Raw genomic sequence first — 16,863 nt, forward strand, 5'->3', positions numbered from 1 at the left:
TAAACCCATGCTGAGAATTTGCATTTCCACCCCAAATATACTGAGTCAGAATCTACATGTTAATAAGATCCCCAGCTGATTCTTACGTATAATAAATTTTGAGAACCACTGCTCCACTAGTGGTTCTCAGAGTCAGTACCTAACCAGCAGCATTAGCATCGCCTGGCAATTTGTTAGAAATGCACATTCTGAGCAGGGGTTCCATCGGGTTCAAAGCCCTGTTCCAAACTGAACTCCAGAGCAGAAGCACCTGTGGGAAGTTTTTAAACTACTGATTTCCCAACCCACAGGGAATTTCAGCATTTCCAAATGTAACTCTTTATAGAACCTTTATTTTACAAAGCATCTTTTGGGGATTAATAAACTATCAAAGCACTGTCAGAAGTAGCACTGAATTGCATCTAAGGACATAATTAAGGCCTTCAGCAATGTTCAATCCACAGTTGCTTATAATATAAAAAATTTGGAAATAACCCAAGTGCACAACAGTATAAAGTTGGCAAAATAAAATTTTATGAGACTACTGTTGCAGTGGTTCAGTGATATGGCTGCTAACCAAAAGGTCAGCAGTTCAAATCCACCCGCTGCCCCTACAGGGCGGTTATACTGTGTCCTATAGAGTCATTATAGGTCAGAATCGACCCATTAGCAACAGGTTTTTTTTTTTTTTTTATTGACAATTATGGAAACCCTTGTGGTATAGTGGTTAAGTGCTACTGCTGCTAACCAAAAGGCCGACAGTTCAAATCCACCAGGCACTCCTTGGAAACTCTATGGGGCAGTTCTATCCTGTCCTGTAGGGTCGCTGTGAGTCAGAATCGACTTGATGGCAGTGGGTTTGGTTTTCTTGGTTTATTGACAGTTATACTTCAGAAAATACACGTGAAAAGATGTTCTTGATGAATAAAGTAAAAAATGCAGCAGTTATACTTCAGAAAATACACGTGAAAAGATGTTCTTGATGAATAAAGTAAAAAATGCTGTCCTTTTCGTAAAAAAAAAACTAGTGGTAACTGACAGAAGACCCAAAAAAGCAGAATCCTAAACTGGTAGTAGGAAACACTGAAAGAATTCCAATTTGCATTGCAGAACCTAGAAGATGGAGCAGAAAAGAGAGGTTTAATTGGAAACCTATTGAAAATATAATTAGATTCCCTTTCCAAGTTATACAGCTGAGTGACTGCCCCATCCCACCCAGCAAAACACTGAATGTTTATTCTCTGGAGAGAGTAAGTGTAGTAAAAAAACAAGAGGATCAAAAGAAAATTTACATACTGCCCAAATCTTCTCCCAAGAAGGTTGGCAGCCACATATATATCCTCCAGAGAAGAGACTGAAAAATTCTCTGGTGGATCTGACCAGCCAAAGAAAAGACAAAAACTGACATGAGAGGCTCCTCATCAGACCCAGCAAGATCACCCAGTGGTGATACCCATAGTTGAGAAGAACATACACACGCACATACCCCCCACACACGCACACACACATAGCTCCCCATTAGCTTTTTTCTGCCCCACTTGGTAGATATGCAAGTATCACTAACTTTTAGAAGATAAAGGTAAGAGTAAATGAACAATAAAAAAGCAACTCAGAGGATACTTAGGCAATAAAGGAGAGAAGCAAACAATTATTTTCCATTAAAATAAAGAAGATATGCATCCATGAAACAAGAACAGACTGTTATTTAAAAAAAAGAAACAAGTGAGCCAGAGTTCTTGGACAACAAATATATAGGTTGGAAAAAAAAAAAAAAACACACCCTGTATAGAAGGATTGCAAGATAGAGTTGAGGAAATCTCCCTCCAGAATTCAACAAAATGACTGAAGAATGAAAGATATATATGAAAATAAAGGAACAATCAGAAACAGTCTAAAAACTCAAGGATAGGAGTTTCAGAAAGAATACAAAAAATAGAAGAGAGGCAATTATTAACTCAATCGGTCAATCAAAAGGATTTCCCAAATAAAGGACATGAGTTTCCTGATTGAAATGACTACTGAATGGTTGAGAGTAGATCTATACTAAGGAACATCATTATGATAGTTTAGAATGTTGATATAAAAAGATTTTAAACGCTTCCTAGAAAGGATCAAGAATCAAAAAAACTTCAGACTTCTTAACTACAACACTAGTTGCGGGAAGACAATAATAGCTAACACTGTACAGCCTTTAACTATATTCCAGGCCAAACTCTATTTCAAGCGCTTTACATTTAATCCTCACAACTCTCTGAAGTAGGTGCTATTATTGTCTTCATTTTACAGATGAGAAATTTGAAGTACAAACAGGCAAAATAACTTCCCCAATATCTCACAGGTAATAAACGGTAAAGCTGGGATTTGAACCAGGTAGTTTGGCTCCAGAGCCCATGCTCCTAATCAGTGCATTGGACTGGAACAATGTCTTCAAAATTAAAAGCAAAAATTATATCCAACCCAGAATTATCTGGCCAGCCAAGTTCTGAATAAGTGGGGAAGTAAATAAAGACGTCTTTAGATATGCATATTCTTTAAAAATGTTCTCTTGTGAACTTTTCTTCGACAGCTACCAGAAGAGGAAGTACTCTAGCAAAATGAGGGAGCAGACCAAAGAAAAAAAGACTTGGGACTCAAGAAGCAAGAAATCCAATTCGAGAGCAAGGAAAGGGAATCCCCAAGATATTGACGAGGGAGACCCCAGGTTGGCAGCTGGGCCGTAAGCTCAAAGAACAACCATTCCAGATTGTAGCAGGTCAGAAGGCTCAGGAAGCGATGTCTCCAGAAGGAAGAAATTGACAGACTGCATATCATTTTTGAACTTATTAAGAAGATACGTAGCCAGCTGGGAGAGAATATGATGCTGAATTAATGATACTAACATAGAAAGCTTATTTACAAAATAATAATAATTATGGTTCCTGAGAAAATGTAAAGTTGTGATAGAAAGGAAAAGTAGTTTTGGTCCTCTTTTATACCACATGGCTCAGCTGTGAATTATATGTATATAGTCATAATAATGTGAACACTAAATATCAGTCTAATCAAAATTATGCTAGAACTGAAAGAAAAAGATGGGGGCGACAGCAGTTATGGGCAGGTGGAAATGAAAGACAAATTCTCCTATTCCTTAGTGGAAATTAACAGCTAATGCCTAAAACAGAAAAATAAAGGTCGCTTAGACATATGGAGTTAAATATCAAATTGAACATCTAAAAGATTTAAAAGTGGTTGCCTCCAAGAAGCCGGAAACTGAGGGGATAGTGGTCAGGAAACTGCTGTGTTTTTTATGATAAACCTCGTAGCATGATTTGACTCTTTAAGCTAAGTGGATTTATGAGTTTGATGAAAATTGAAATAAATTTTTTTAAAAAAAGCACCAGCACCACTCTAAAGCACCTTCAGATAGTCCAGAAAAGTCTCCTTCTACCTCTTTGTTCTTTTTGACGATGAATGCAACACCATTCCTCTTAAAGTTGTCATTCCCAGCATTGTAGACTATATGATTTTCTGATTCAAAATGGCCAATGCCAGTCCATTTCAGCTCACTAATGCCTAGGATATTGATATTTATACATTCCATTTCATTTTTGATGATTTCTGATTTTCCTAGATTCATACTTCGTACATTCCAGGTTCCAATTATTAATGGATGTTTGCAGCTGCTTCTTCTCATTTTGAATCACGCCACATCAGCAAATGAAGGACCCGAAAGCTTTACTCCATCCATGAAGCAGCAGTCAAGAAATCAAAAGACGCATTGCATTGGGTAAATCTGCTGCAAAGGACCTCTTTAAAGTGTTGAAGAGCAAAGATATCACCTTGAAGACTACAGTGCGCCTGACCCAAGCCATGGTATTTTCAATCTCATAATATGCATGTGAAAGCTGGACAATGAATAAGGAAGACCAAAGAAGAACTGACGCCTTTGAATTGTGGTGTTGCCGAAGAATATTGAAGATACCATGGACTGCCAAAAGAATGAACAAATCTGTCTTGGAAGAAGTACAGCCAGAATGCTCCTTAGAGGCAAGGATGGCGAGACTGCGTCTTACACACTTTGGACATGTTGTCAGGAGGGATCAGTCCCTGGAGAAGGACATCATGCTTGGCAGAGTACAGGGTCAGCGGAAAAGAGGAAGACCCTCAACGAGGTGGATTAACACAGTGGCTGCAACAATGAGCTCAAGCACAACAACGATTGTAAGGACGGCTCAGGACCGGGCAGTGTTTCGTTCTGTTGTGCATACGGCCGCTATGAGTAGGAACAGACTTGACGGAACCTAACAACAACAACCTCTTTGTTTTCTCAAAACAAACCTTCTCTGTTTTGAACCATAGTCTTCTGCAGGACTCCTCTATCATTCTCTGCACTGTACACACATTTTCATAAAACAGCCTTTTGTGAGCTGGCCTAAGGACTTAACCATTCATTGCTTATATCACTTCTCTGGAGAAATGTATTTCAAGTTGTAAACAAACAACTTCCCCCAAATCTTTCAGAATTCCTCCTATTTACTAATCGGGGGCTGTCTTACCCATTCCCACAAGGAGTTTGCAATACAACTGAAAAGACATTCAAAAAATCAGAGAACCTTGCAATTGCATTTAACATTGTGCTAATGATTTGGTGTAGTCAGTGAGTGGTGTAGCTACTGGAGAAAGGAGGAATCAGGAAGAGAGAGTCACCAGGAGGCTCAATTCAAACTGAACCTAGTTTGTATAAATGGTGAGATCAGTCAGGACTCTTTTCATGTAAGTGACAGACAATCAACTCTAGCTAAGCCAGAAACAGAATTTATGGAGTCACCTAAGTAGGACATCCCAAGGAGATCTACTAGCCTCAGGCAAAGATTGATCCTGGGACCCAAAACATTGCTAGTTCCTCCATCTCCATCATTCTCCTGTGCCTACAGCTCCAGTCTCACCTTCCAGCTTCACAGCACGGGGTGAGAGTGGGACGGGTGCATACCTATATAGATGTATACTAAAGTCCCGTGGGATGTAAGACCCTGGTTGGTCCTCCATGGATGCAGGTGAATGGGTACTATGCTTGGCCAGGCCTGAGTCCACTGCCAGAAAAGAGAAGACGGGATAAACTGCTGGGCTGCCAAAAATAATACCTATCATAAAAAAACAAACCAAACCAAACCCGTTACCTTTGAGTCAGTTCCGACTCATAGCAACCCTATAGGACAGAGTAGAACTGGCCCATAGTGTTTCCAAGGAGCACCCGGTGCATTCAAACTACTGACCCTTTGGCTAGCAGCCGTAGCTCTTAACTGCTACGCCACCAGGGTTTCCAATACCTATCATATCCTACTATAATTGTATATACCAACTATACTGTAGCGGAGATCTATTAGAACCTGGACCAATTGAGAGTATATGTAAAAAATGTCTCATAAATGCTAAAACGCCATGAAATGTTGCTTGTGAGTCAGTACTAAATGTAAGTTTGCACTGGCCCTGCCCAGCCAAATTGCAATTACTCCTGGGTCCTTAGCTCTCGGAATGGCTTTAGTTTTTCTTTCCTCCTAGCAGATTCATTTGTCACAGTTTTCCCCGGTATTGGCCTTTTTCTTTTAAGTGCGTCTGCTTCCAAGTGCAGTGAAAAATTTGCTCATGTCATTTTTCAAAGCAAGTCAGGAAGGAAAAAAAAAAAAAAACTGCCTAAAGTTGGAATAAGTTCGAAACTGAAGACATAATGGATGTATGTGTGTGTAATCAGATTGTTCTCAGCATCCCTCACTCTACCGTTCCCCTAATCTATTGAGTCATTTTCTTGGCCTCTTTGCTCCAATCCTCAAATAAGCCAAAAATATTTTGCTGATACTAACCGCAATTTATTGAGTGATAGGATATTTGTAATGTACTTCGAGACTGAACCTAGAGCCCCAAGGATTAGGCAGTTAATTAATGGGGAAATATTTTTTGCCATCTAGAAAAAACAAATTTCAGATTAATTAATAGGCTAATATTGGGATTTCTAATCTTTATAAGCCTACTTCAGACATCTGACTTTTAATTAGGTATGAGGTGTTCATTTAGTGCTAACAATGTGAAGTAGGCCGATGCTTAAATTTGCTTCTGATAAACCTTTCATTGATGTCAGCACTTCAATACATAACGCTACACTGAATTTATATTCAAAGGTATATGGATGAGAGCTAACCACTTGTGAGTCTGAATTTTGCTGAGAAATATCTTTAACCATATCCTGATAATGCTCTCTATAATGGGCACCGGCAACATCTTAGGACCTGGACTCTGAGTCCTTAAGAGTTGATTCAGAATACCAAAACAAGACAGTATTGGATGACTACCCAAAGTCATTTTCAATCAATTTCCTTGCCAGCTTCCCACTACAGAGACTGAAAATGGCAGGTATTCATTTTCCCAGACTCCTTTGCAGCTAGCAGTGGCCACATGATCCAATTCAGGCCAATTGGATATAAGAGAGAGTTGGCTGGGGGTTTTCTGGGAAAGATTTTCCTACCTCAGGAAAAACAAGATGCATAAGAAGATAGCTCTTATGCTTTCATAATTTATGCTTTCAGCCTGTTTGAGTCACATTTGAGGATGTACTAAGTAGAGCTGTGGCAGCCGCCTTGTGACCACTGCTAAAACACTGATTATGACCTAGAAAAAACCTAGGTCACTGGGGATATTATTGAGCCACTGCACCAACTCAAATGACCTGTCTTCACTTTCATGATAGGTGAGATTAATAAGCTCCTACATTTAAGCTATTGGGCGTTCTGCCACTTTTAACCAAGTAACTATCCTTGTTGTTGTTGTTATGCACTGTAGAGTCGGTTCCAACTCATAGCTATCCTATGTACAACAGACAGAAACACTGCCCGGTCCTGCGCCACCCTCTCAATTGTTGTTATGCCTGAGACCATTGTTGCAGCCACTGTGTCAACCCATCTCATTGAAGGTCTTCCTCCTTTTCACCAACTCTCTACTATACCAAGCATGATGTCCTTCTCCAGAGACTGATCCCTCCTGATAACATGTCCAAAGTATGAGAGACAAAGTCTTGCCATCCTTGTTTCCAAGGAGCATCCTGATTATGCTTCTTCCAAGACAGGTTTGTTTGTTCTTCTGGCAATCTATGGTATATTCAATATTCTTCACCAACACCTTAATTCAAATGGATCAATTCTCTTTCAGTCTTCTTTATTAATGGTCCAGCTTTCGTATGCATGTGAGGCAATTGAAAACACAACGGCTTGGGTCAGGCACACCTTAGTCCTTAAAGTGACATCTTTGCTTTTTAACACTTTAAAGAGGTCTTTTGCAGCAGATTTTTCCAATGCAATATGTCGTTTGATTTCTTGACTGCTGCTTCCATGGGTGTTGATTATGCATCCAAGTAAAATGAAATCCTTGACTTAAATCTTCTGTTTTTCATGATGTTGCTTATTGGTACAGTTGTGAGGATTTTTGTTTTCTTTATGTTGAGGTGCAGTCCATACTGAAAGCTGCAGTCTTTGATCTTCATCAGTAAGTGCTTCAAGTCCTCTTTATGTTCAGCAAGCAAGGTTGTATCATCTGCATATCACAGGTTGTTAATGAGTCTTCCTCCAATCCTGATGCTATGTTCTTCTTCATATAGCCTAGCTTCTCGGATCATTTGCTCAGCATACAGATTGAATAAGTATGGTGAAAGGATAAAACCCTGACATACACCTTTCCTGATTTTAAATCGCACAGTATCCCTTTGTTCTATTCAAACAGCTGCCTCTTGGTCTACGTACAGGTCCCACATGAGCACAATTAAGTGTTCTGGAATTCTCATTCCCCTAACAGTACCCATAATTTGTTATGATCTACACAGTCGAATGCCTTTGCATAGTCAATAACCATTCCAGGGTCTCCCTTTTCTAACTCTACTCAGATCTTAATTTGGGTATCTAGTCTCTCTATGTGTCCCATGTAGCCAGTAGAAGCAGATGCTGCCCCCATTTCCAGGGGTAATCACTAGGTAACTTAAGTCAGTCGAGAAATTCCACTCCCTTGACATTGAATGGGGATTGATTTAAAGGTTGGCTGCAACTTAAGTTGTCCAAACAGGGTGAAACTTTGGATTCTTGCTTAAAATGCCAGAAAAGAAGTGCTCTCTCACCTTCCTGACTGTGCAGATATGAAGTCTAGAAAGACCACAGCCATTTTGCCACCATGATGCAAGACAGCCTTTGGATGAAGCTGATACCACAAAAGGCAGAAGAGAAAGAGAGAAAGAAACCAAGTCCATGATAAAGTCATTGAGGCACTTTTGGACTTGCAATTACATGGACCAGTAAATCTCCTTTATTAAAGTCAGTTTGAGTTGGATTTTCTTTTCTCTGCAACTTCAGAAGGCATTCGGATTTGATGTACTTCCCAGCTGGTGTGTAGGCAACAGACAAAGAGGAAAACCAAACAGCAATCTTTTAAGAAGTAAAAGCAAAAACACCCTTCCATGTCTCAACCATATTAGGTAGATGTGTGGTCACTCATCATATTATTTGCTCATCAAAGCGAAAGGATAAAAGTATGTGTCAAACTGTCACATATGATGTGGCCCACCGTTACTCACTTGGACATTGGACAAGTTACTTAACCTATCTGTGTCTCAGTTTCTGCACATGTAAAATGGAGATGATAATTGGAGATGCCTGTCTCTGCGGGACGCTCTGGGATTAAATGAGGGAACGTATATAAAGTGCCTATAACAGGGTCTGTTCATAGTAAACAGTCAGTAAATGCTTGTTACTCTAATCTTCAGTCAACTAGAGATTGTACTGTTATTGCTATGGGCCGTCAACTTGATTCTGACTCATTTTGATGCTATAGGACACAGTAGAATTGCCCCGTAGGGTTTCCTAGACTATAATCTTTACGGGAACAGATTGCCATGTCTTTTCTCCCACAGAGTTACTGGTGGGTTCACACTGCCAACCCTTCAGTTAGCAGTCAAGCTTAACTGTTTGCACCACCGAACTTCAATTTCTCCTGCCAAACCTTCAACCATTGTGCAGCCTCAAACTAATCTTTGTGCAAGATACCACCTTATGGTTGAAGAGCTCACTCCTCTTCTTTTGGTCAAAAGAGAGCAAAATAGGATCCCTCCAGATTTCCAAGAAGTCCCCACAACTCCTTAACTCACACACAGATGTCCTACCAGCTCAAAAGTACCCAAAGTACTTACAAAGCAACTGATTGTTACCATCCGAGGCATGAGGAGACCCCTGTGAAGAGATGTGAATGAAAAGCGCCCCTGTTCCCCTTGTCCCAGGAATCCAGAACTAAGCCTGTTCTTACCAACAACCCAGCACCACCGCCCAACATGAGGAGAAAGCCTGCTGGTGGAGTGGGGGTGTTGGGGGGGGCAGGATTCTACCTATCAATTTTTACCCCTCATCCCCCATAAAGCCCAGGAAGGGTTAGTAAGCCTGGAAGGAAAGCAGAAACCCAGAGACTGAGAAGCAACCTCTGTAAATAGGGTTCATGGAACAGCTGCATTCATTGGTGATTTCATCCCTGGTCAAGGATGCCATAAAAAAGAGAAATATTTTGTGATCACCATTTCACATCGCAGTAAAAGGCTTCGAATCGAGCCCACAAAGCTTGGGTTCCAACAACATTCTACTTTGACAGGACCTTAAAATGCCTCCTGGAGCCAAGTCAGGAAGAAAAATTTTTTAAGGTAACTGAGTGCAGCAAATAACTAAGTATGAAGAATTTATTCTAATTGCCAAAAAGGAATATGGCCAAGGCTCCAAAGGAAGGAGGAAAAAAATTAAAAAGAAAACAGAAACATTATGATAAGAAGAGAAGGGATGTTCATTTTCAAGCAGGAGATAAGATATGGACTAAAGTTCATCCCCGGAATAGTGTAGCAAGAAACTTTATGGCCAAACTGACTCCCAACCGGAAAGGTCCTTGTTTCTCGGATCTCTTTGAATTATAGGGAAAACTAATTGGATCTTCATGTTTACCATGGAGGAAACCAAGTGTTACTCAGGATGTAAATCCTGGAGGTACTTGAAAAGGACAATGTTGACCTTTACAAGCCTCTAAACTTATAGATCTATAAGGAGAAAAAAATTGATTTTCTGCCCTTTGACTGGTTCCTTGTCATTCCCCCCCCCCCTTTCTCGACACAGAAGCCCCAATCCCTTCACTCTCTTCCTGGTGTTATTTTTCTGACATGCCCTCTGGCCCTGGCCAGACACAGAGGAAGGGAATAGGCCCATTCCCCAGTCCAGCGTCAAGGAGAAGCCAGCCTGGACTGAGGGGTGGCTCCACCATAAACAGACCGTAAAGATGAGGAAACTGTAAAGATGAAGAAACTGAGGCCTAGAGAGGGAAAGGGACTTGCCACCTGTGGTCAGATGGGTTCCTGAGAGGCAAGGCCAGATCCTTAGTCCCCACATCAGTGTTGTTCTATGACCACACACAGCAATTTTTCTCTCACCCAAGCGTAGTCAAGGAGGTCACAGTGAGATGCCATTCTTCCACATGTAGGAAATTCTCTGTGAGTTATCTGGCATGTTTAGTGTCAAAGTCCATAGGGAGAAGAAACGGGAACTTGGAGGTCATTATGGAATTAGAGGGGGAAACGGGAGTGAGCCAGCAGAGGAAGAGGCACACCAAGGAGAAGCCAGACTGTGGGAGTGGCAGAGCTATGGGGCGAAGAGGGATGGACGACGCTAAGTGATTTGTCAACATGAATTTATCCCTAATCCTCACATAGAGGTGACCCTTTCTCAAAGTAGGCAAGGAGCTAGGCAATGTGTTTTGAGATGTGCCTACCTCAGTGGCCTATATGGGGCCCCAAATTGTTCCTCTCTGCCACTCAAATGGTTTACGGCCACGATAATTCTGTGTTTAGTTATTTGCTTACTTATTTGTCAAGATTTTTGCTTACTTATTTGTCAAGATTTTTGCCATATTTGTGGATCATCTGTACTATTATTTAACAACTTAGATGGATTTAAAATATATATATATTTTCAAATGAGTCTTTATATCAGTACTGTAAATTGAAAGTCAGTATTATTTGCCATAAATAGAGTATCTATAATAATAAATACAATGAAAATAAAACAATGTTATTGAATTTGAACTGGCTAGTTGTCTGTCAAAGGCTCGGAGCCAGATCTTTGTTTTCTCCTTGTTAAAAAGAGAGATTATCAAGTGTTAGGTGTTAAAGACAGGGCCAAACGGAGATGATCTCCTTGACCTAAATCAGAAGGATTGATGGAGAAATTAAATACTGTTGAACACCACCTAAATCACCTTAAGTACCACCAGTGGTCTTTATCCCAGATTTTGGAAAACTCTGTGGGTCTCTTTCATGTTTCCTCAAAAGGCAACACAGTTACATACAAGAAAGAGCAACTTATCTGAAACAGAAGATCTATTATCCAGTTGTGCAAATTGGGGTAACTCACTTCTCTGGGCCTCAGTTTCCCTCATCTGCAAAATAGCGTTAGATCAGATAATGTCTTGCAGTCACTTCCAGCTGTAGAGCCTACTTAGTCTATCATCTAAGATAACAAATGTCAGAGCTGGGACCTGAGACAGCTCAGGCGTAATGGGCGGCCAAACAGTAGCTTGAAAGATGATGGAGAAAGGAGTGGCGGCAGAGATGGACTAACACAATAGCCAAAACCATGAATTCACATATAGTGATGATCATGAAGATGGTGCAGGGCCAGGAAATGTTTTGTTCAACAAAACCTTATGTTATACATGAGGTGGCCATGAGTTTGAATCGCCTCCATGGCACCTAAAAACAACAGAGAAGAGGATAGCAGTGGAGAAAGGGAGTGGGGCATGAAGGTTAACACAGATAAAAATCACCCTCTTCCCAGCCTCATCTAAGCCACTCAAATCATGTCCATCCCAAAAGTGCCCAGATGGTAAAAAGATAAAACTGTGATCTTTATATCCAACACTCAAATTTCAGAGCTAAATTAACGAATTTGTAGTGAGAAAATTAGACAAAATTAAAAAAAAAAAAAACTTTTATTGTGGTAAAATAAATATAACATAAAATTTGCCATTTTAAAATTTACAGTTCAGTGACATTAATTACATTGCCATGTTGTACAACAATCACCACCATTTATTTCCAAAACCTTTTCATCACTCCAAACAGAAACTCTGTACCCATTAAACAATACCTTTCCCTTCTTCCCTCTCCCAGCCCCTGGTAAGCACTAAGTTACCACTTTCTGTCTCTATGAATTTGCCTATTCTGGGTATTTCATTGAATTATGGTATTGGCAAAGAATATTGAATATACCACAGACTGCCAGGAGAACAAATAAATCTGTCTTGGAAGAAGTACAGCCAGAATGCTCTTTAGAAGCAAGGATGGTGAGACTTCATCTCAAGTACCTGGACTTGTTATCTGGAGAAGGACATCATGCCTGGAAAAGTAGAGGGTCAGCAAAAAAGAGGAAGACCTTCAACAAGATGGATTGACACAGTTGCTATAATGATAGGCTCAAACATAGAAACAATTGTGAAGATGGCGCAGGACCAGGCAGTGTTTCATTCGTTTGTATATAAGGTCGCTATAAGTTGGAACTGACTTGACGAAACCTAACAACAACAACAGATATTTTATATAAGTGGAATCATAAAGTATTTGTCCTTTTGTTAGACTTCATTTTCCTTTCAAAAAAATCCTATCTACTTTCTGATATGGAACGACCTGAGTAGGCTGGTTTCTGTTTGATTGAGAGGCAGTATAGGGCAGTGGTTAAGGAATATTGGTGGTGCAATGGTTAAAATACTCAGTTGCTAACCAAACGGTCAATAGCCTGAACCCACCAGTGGCTCTGTGGGAGAAAAGACCTTGTGATCTGCTCCAGCAAAGATTACAGCCTAGGAAAGCCTATGGGGCAATTCTACTCTGTCCTACAGGGTCATTATGAGTCATAATCAACACAATAAAAACTTAGGGCAGTGGTTAGGAACATAAGACTTAGGGTCAGACCAAATTCCAGGCCCTGCTCTATCACTTACTAGGGGTGTGACTTGGACAAGTATGTCTCTAAGGCTCGTCTCCATCTTAAAACAAGTTTTAATAAGAGTACCCACATCTTAAGGTGTGAAAACTGAACAAGAAAATATGTGTAAGGTGTTTAGCAGTGTCAACAAAGAGTACCACCATCCATCCGTTAGTTTGTCATGCTGGGTAGCTTGCATGTTGCTACGATGCTGGAAGCTATGCCACTGGTACTTCAAATACCAGCAGGGTCACCCATGGCAGACAGGTTTCAGTGGAGCTTCCGGGCTAAGACAAATTAGGAAGAAAGGCCTGGTGATCTATTTCCAGAAAAAACTAGCCAGTGCCAACTCTAAGGATCACAATAGAATATTGTCTGATGTAGTGTTGGAAGATGAGCCCCTAGGTTGGAAGGCACTCAAAATATACAATGGCTGCAACAATGGACTTGAGCGTACCATTGATCTCGAAGATGGTGAAAGACAGGGCAACATTTCATTCTGTTGTCCGTGGAGTCACCATGATTCAGAACCAATATGACAGCAACTAACAACAAATAGCATCAAAGAGTAGGTATATAAAAAAAAAAAATTAGCTGTAAGTGTTCCCACACATCTTGGGCTATTTACTGTCCAATACAGACTCTCTCTATGCTCTGCGTTCACTTGTCACCACCACCCCGCCACATACTCTGTCCTCTGTTCCCACCTTGCTCCTAGCCTTTCTTATACTGTGACTGGTACCTCTATATGCCTATCTCTGTGTCCTTTGTCAGACTCAGCTGGCACTCAATAAATCTGTTGAATTGTGTATAGTCCCCTTGGAAAATAATGAAAGCCACCTTTAGCTGAAAATTGCAAGATTTTACAGTGATATTTTTACACGGCATCCAGACTAGATGCTGAAAAACCTAACCCCATCGTTTGTTATAAATGAGGACTACTTGGGCAGAATATGTAATCTCTACAGGATTTAGCTGAAAGAATTCCTAGTTTGCTAAATTAAGTTGGGGAAAAAGGACATCATCTCCCACTTATGTTTCATTTCACCCCAGGATAAGGAGGAAAGAGGATGCAAGTTTCCTAACTGCCCTGGTTTTCTTCTTGGATTCATCCATGCGTGTTTACAAAATACAGCAGAGTCCTTAGTAACACACACATGATGAGCTTCTTCTGATATCTGAAAGATATATGAATTGCTGAACCACTGATGAGAAAGATCTATGAACAGTTTTTTTTTTTAATTGGTTTAGTAAGATGATTTCCAGTCAACAATTGCCTAGTTTAGTGGCAGAAGATAGATCTGTTTTCCATAAAAGTTAAATGCCAGACTTTTGAATCACTCTGAATAAAAAACATTCCCTTAAAGAGCCACTTGCTCTCATTTGTTTTACAGCAAAAAATAAAAGTTGAAATAGAAACCATTATCATAGAATGGTATGCTGAAGAGGCACTCGCGGTGATACGAACACAAACAACTCTTATGCCAGCACTCAATTTCCAACTACCACTGCAGGATAAGCTGTGCTCAATGGATACAAACAAACAAACATAAGGGAACTTGCCTTCATTTGTTTCCATTGGTACAACACAGCCTATTACTTTCGGAATGCTTTGTAGTTTGAAAACAATTTCTGGTCTAGTTTGTTTTTGGTCCCTGGGAGGCAAATAAGGTAGGTAAGAACATCATAAACAACTTAAATGTCCATCAGCTAATGAAAAAGCCTGTTGCCTTCGAATCGATTCCAACTCATAGCCAATGAAAAGATAAATAAAATCTGGGATAGCTATACAATGGAATATTATTCAGCCAGAAAAAGGAATGAAATATTGTGCTGCTACAACAGGGATGTACCCTGAAAACACTACGCCAAGTGAAAGAAGCCTGTAACGAAAGACCATGTGTTTTATGGTTCCATTTATATGAAATGTCTGAAGTAGGCACATCCATTGAAACAGAAATTAGTGTCCTAGGGCTGTGGGGACAGAATGACTGGTGGAGGGCAGAGAAGGGGTGTGTGGTTTCTTTGGGGGTCATGGAAATGTTCCAAAATTGATTACTGTGATGGTTGCATAACTGTCAATCTACTAAAAGCCACTGAATCGTACACTTTCAACAGGTGAATTGTATGGTATGTCAATTATATCTCAATAAAGCTGTTAAAAAGAGAGACAGAATGGTAACATCATGGAGCCCGACTTTGGCATTAGATGTGGGTTCGAATCTCAGCTCTGTCGCTTAGTCACTGATGACTCAAACTTTCTGAATCATAGCTGCCCTCTCTGAAAACCAGAAGTACTAATACCTCCCTTTCAGGCTGTGTAGAGCATCCAATTAGTGCATACAGAGTGCCTGGAATGCTGCTGCCCGTGGACTTAGTGCTTGATGAGTGGCAGCGGTGGTTATGATCATTCTGATGAGGACTAGCTAAGGCTCAGGGTGATGGGATGATGGGCCCCGGTTGGGCTCCTGATACATAGCATGGAGCTGCCTTCTTGACATTTGAGGCAGAATATTATCAGAGCATCAGGATTAGAAGCAGAGAACTGGGCTTCTTTCCTTGTACAGTATTTATTGACCCCCTATTATATGCTAGCTCTGTGCCAGGAGATGAGGACACAGCAGTGGGTTAGACGAAGATGGTCCTTCCCCTAATGGGGGTTACAAACTAGCAACTAGGAAAGCCAGTTCAGGAATCGAGTTGACCTGGGTTAGATTACAGGCACTACCATTTGTTGTAGTAGTTAGGTGCCATCGAGTTGGCTCAGACTCATAGAGACCTTATTATAACAGAATGAAACGCTGCTTGGTCCTGCCCCATGTTCATGATCATTGGTATGTCTAAGTCCATTGTTATGGCTATGTGTCAACACATTTCACTGAGTGTTTTCCTCGTTCTCTCTGACCACCTACTTTACCATCTGCGACGTTCTTTTCTAGCGACTGGTCTTTCCTATGACATGTCCAAAAACTTGCTACATAAATCATGGCCAAGTTATTTAACCTCTCCAAGCTTCAATATCTGCCACTGTCAAACGAGGATAACAGTAGTTCATAACCTATAAGATTGGTGTTGTAATTTAATTAGATTGTCTAGATGAAGTACTAAATACTAAATACAGCCTGACACATAATAAACACTAAATAACAACTATTATTACTATTGGTATCATGTAGAGGAACAGTACGACCTTGGCTAAAGGAAGATCAACAGTATTATTCAATTTCTCTAAGTTTGTTTTCTTATTTATAAACTGGAGATAAAAATATCTCTAGATTTTTATGTAAACCAGAGTAAAAAACTTGTGTAAAAGGCCTTTCTGATATGGGATTGTTATTATTATTCCATGAAGGCAGAGCCATTAGTGAACTGAAGTATTGTTTTGTTTTGCCTCAAACAGCAAGCCCTTCTAAATTACAACCCTGGGAAATAAAATGACAGTAAATTATTCAGGCCATCCTCTGGCCTGGGGATTGAGGGTTAGGGTTCAGGTAGTAAGTCCTAGAGTAAGTGGACGTGTAGCCGGGCTGCAGATTGATGAGCGCTAAGAGGAGCCGGTTATTTGATCCCCAGGAAATGTTTCTGTGCTGGGGTCACTGTTGACAGCTTTTGAATCAATAAGGCGGCACCTCTCAGACCAGAAAGTTCAGTTCTATTTATCACATCAGACAGGCAACAGTATGATGAGCACAGAGTGTTAGCTAGGCCTATAGGGGGCTCCAGTGTGAGAAGGGGTCTTCCTCCCTCAGACAGAGCCGTAGTGGTGCAGTGGTTAGAGCGCTCGGCTGCTAACTGAAAGGTTGGCGGTTCGAACCCACCAGCCCCTCTGCGCAGGAGAAACATGTGGCAGTCTGCTCCTATAAAAAAAAAA

The sequence above is a fragment of the Elephas maximus genome, chromosome 7, assembly GCF_024166365.1.
Source record: "Elephas maximus indicus isolate mEleMax1 chromosome 7, mEleMax1 primary haplotype, whole genome shotgun sequence".
NCBI lineage: Eukaryota > Metazoa > Chordata > Mammalia > Proboscidea > Elephantidae > Elephas > Elephas maximus.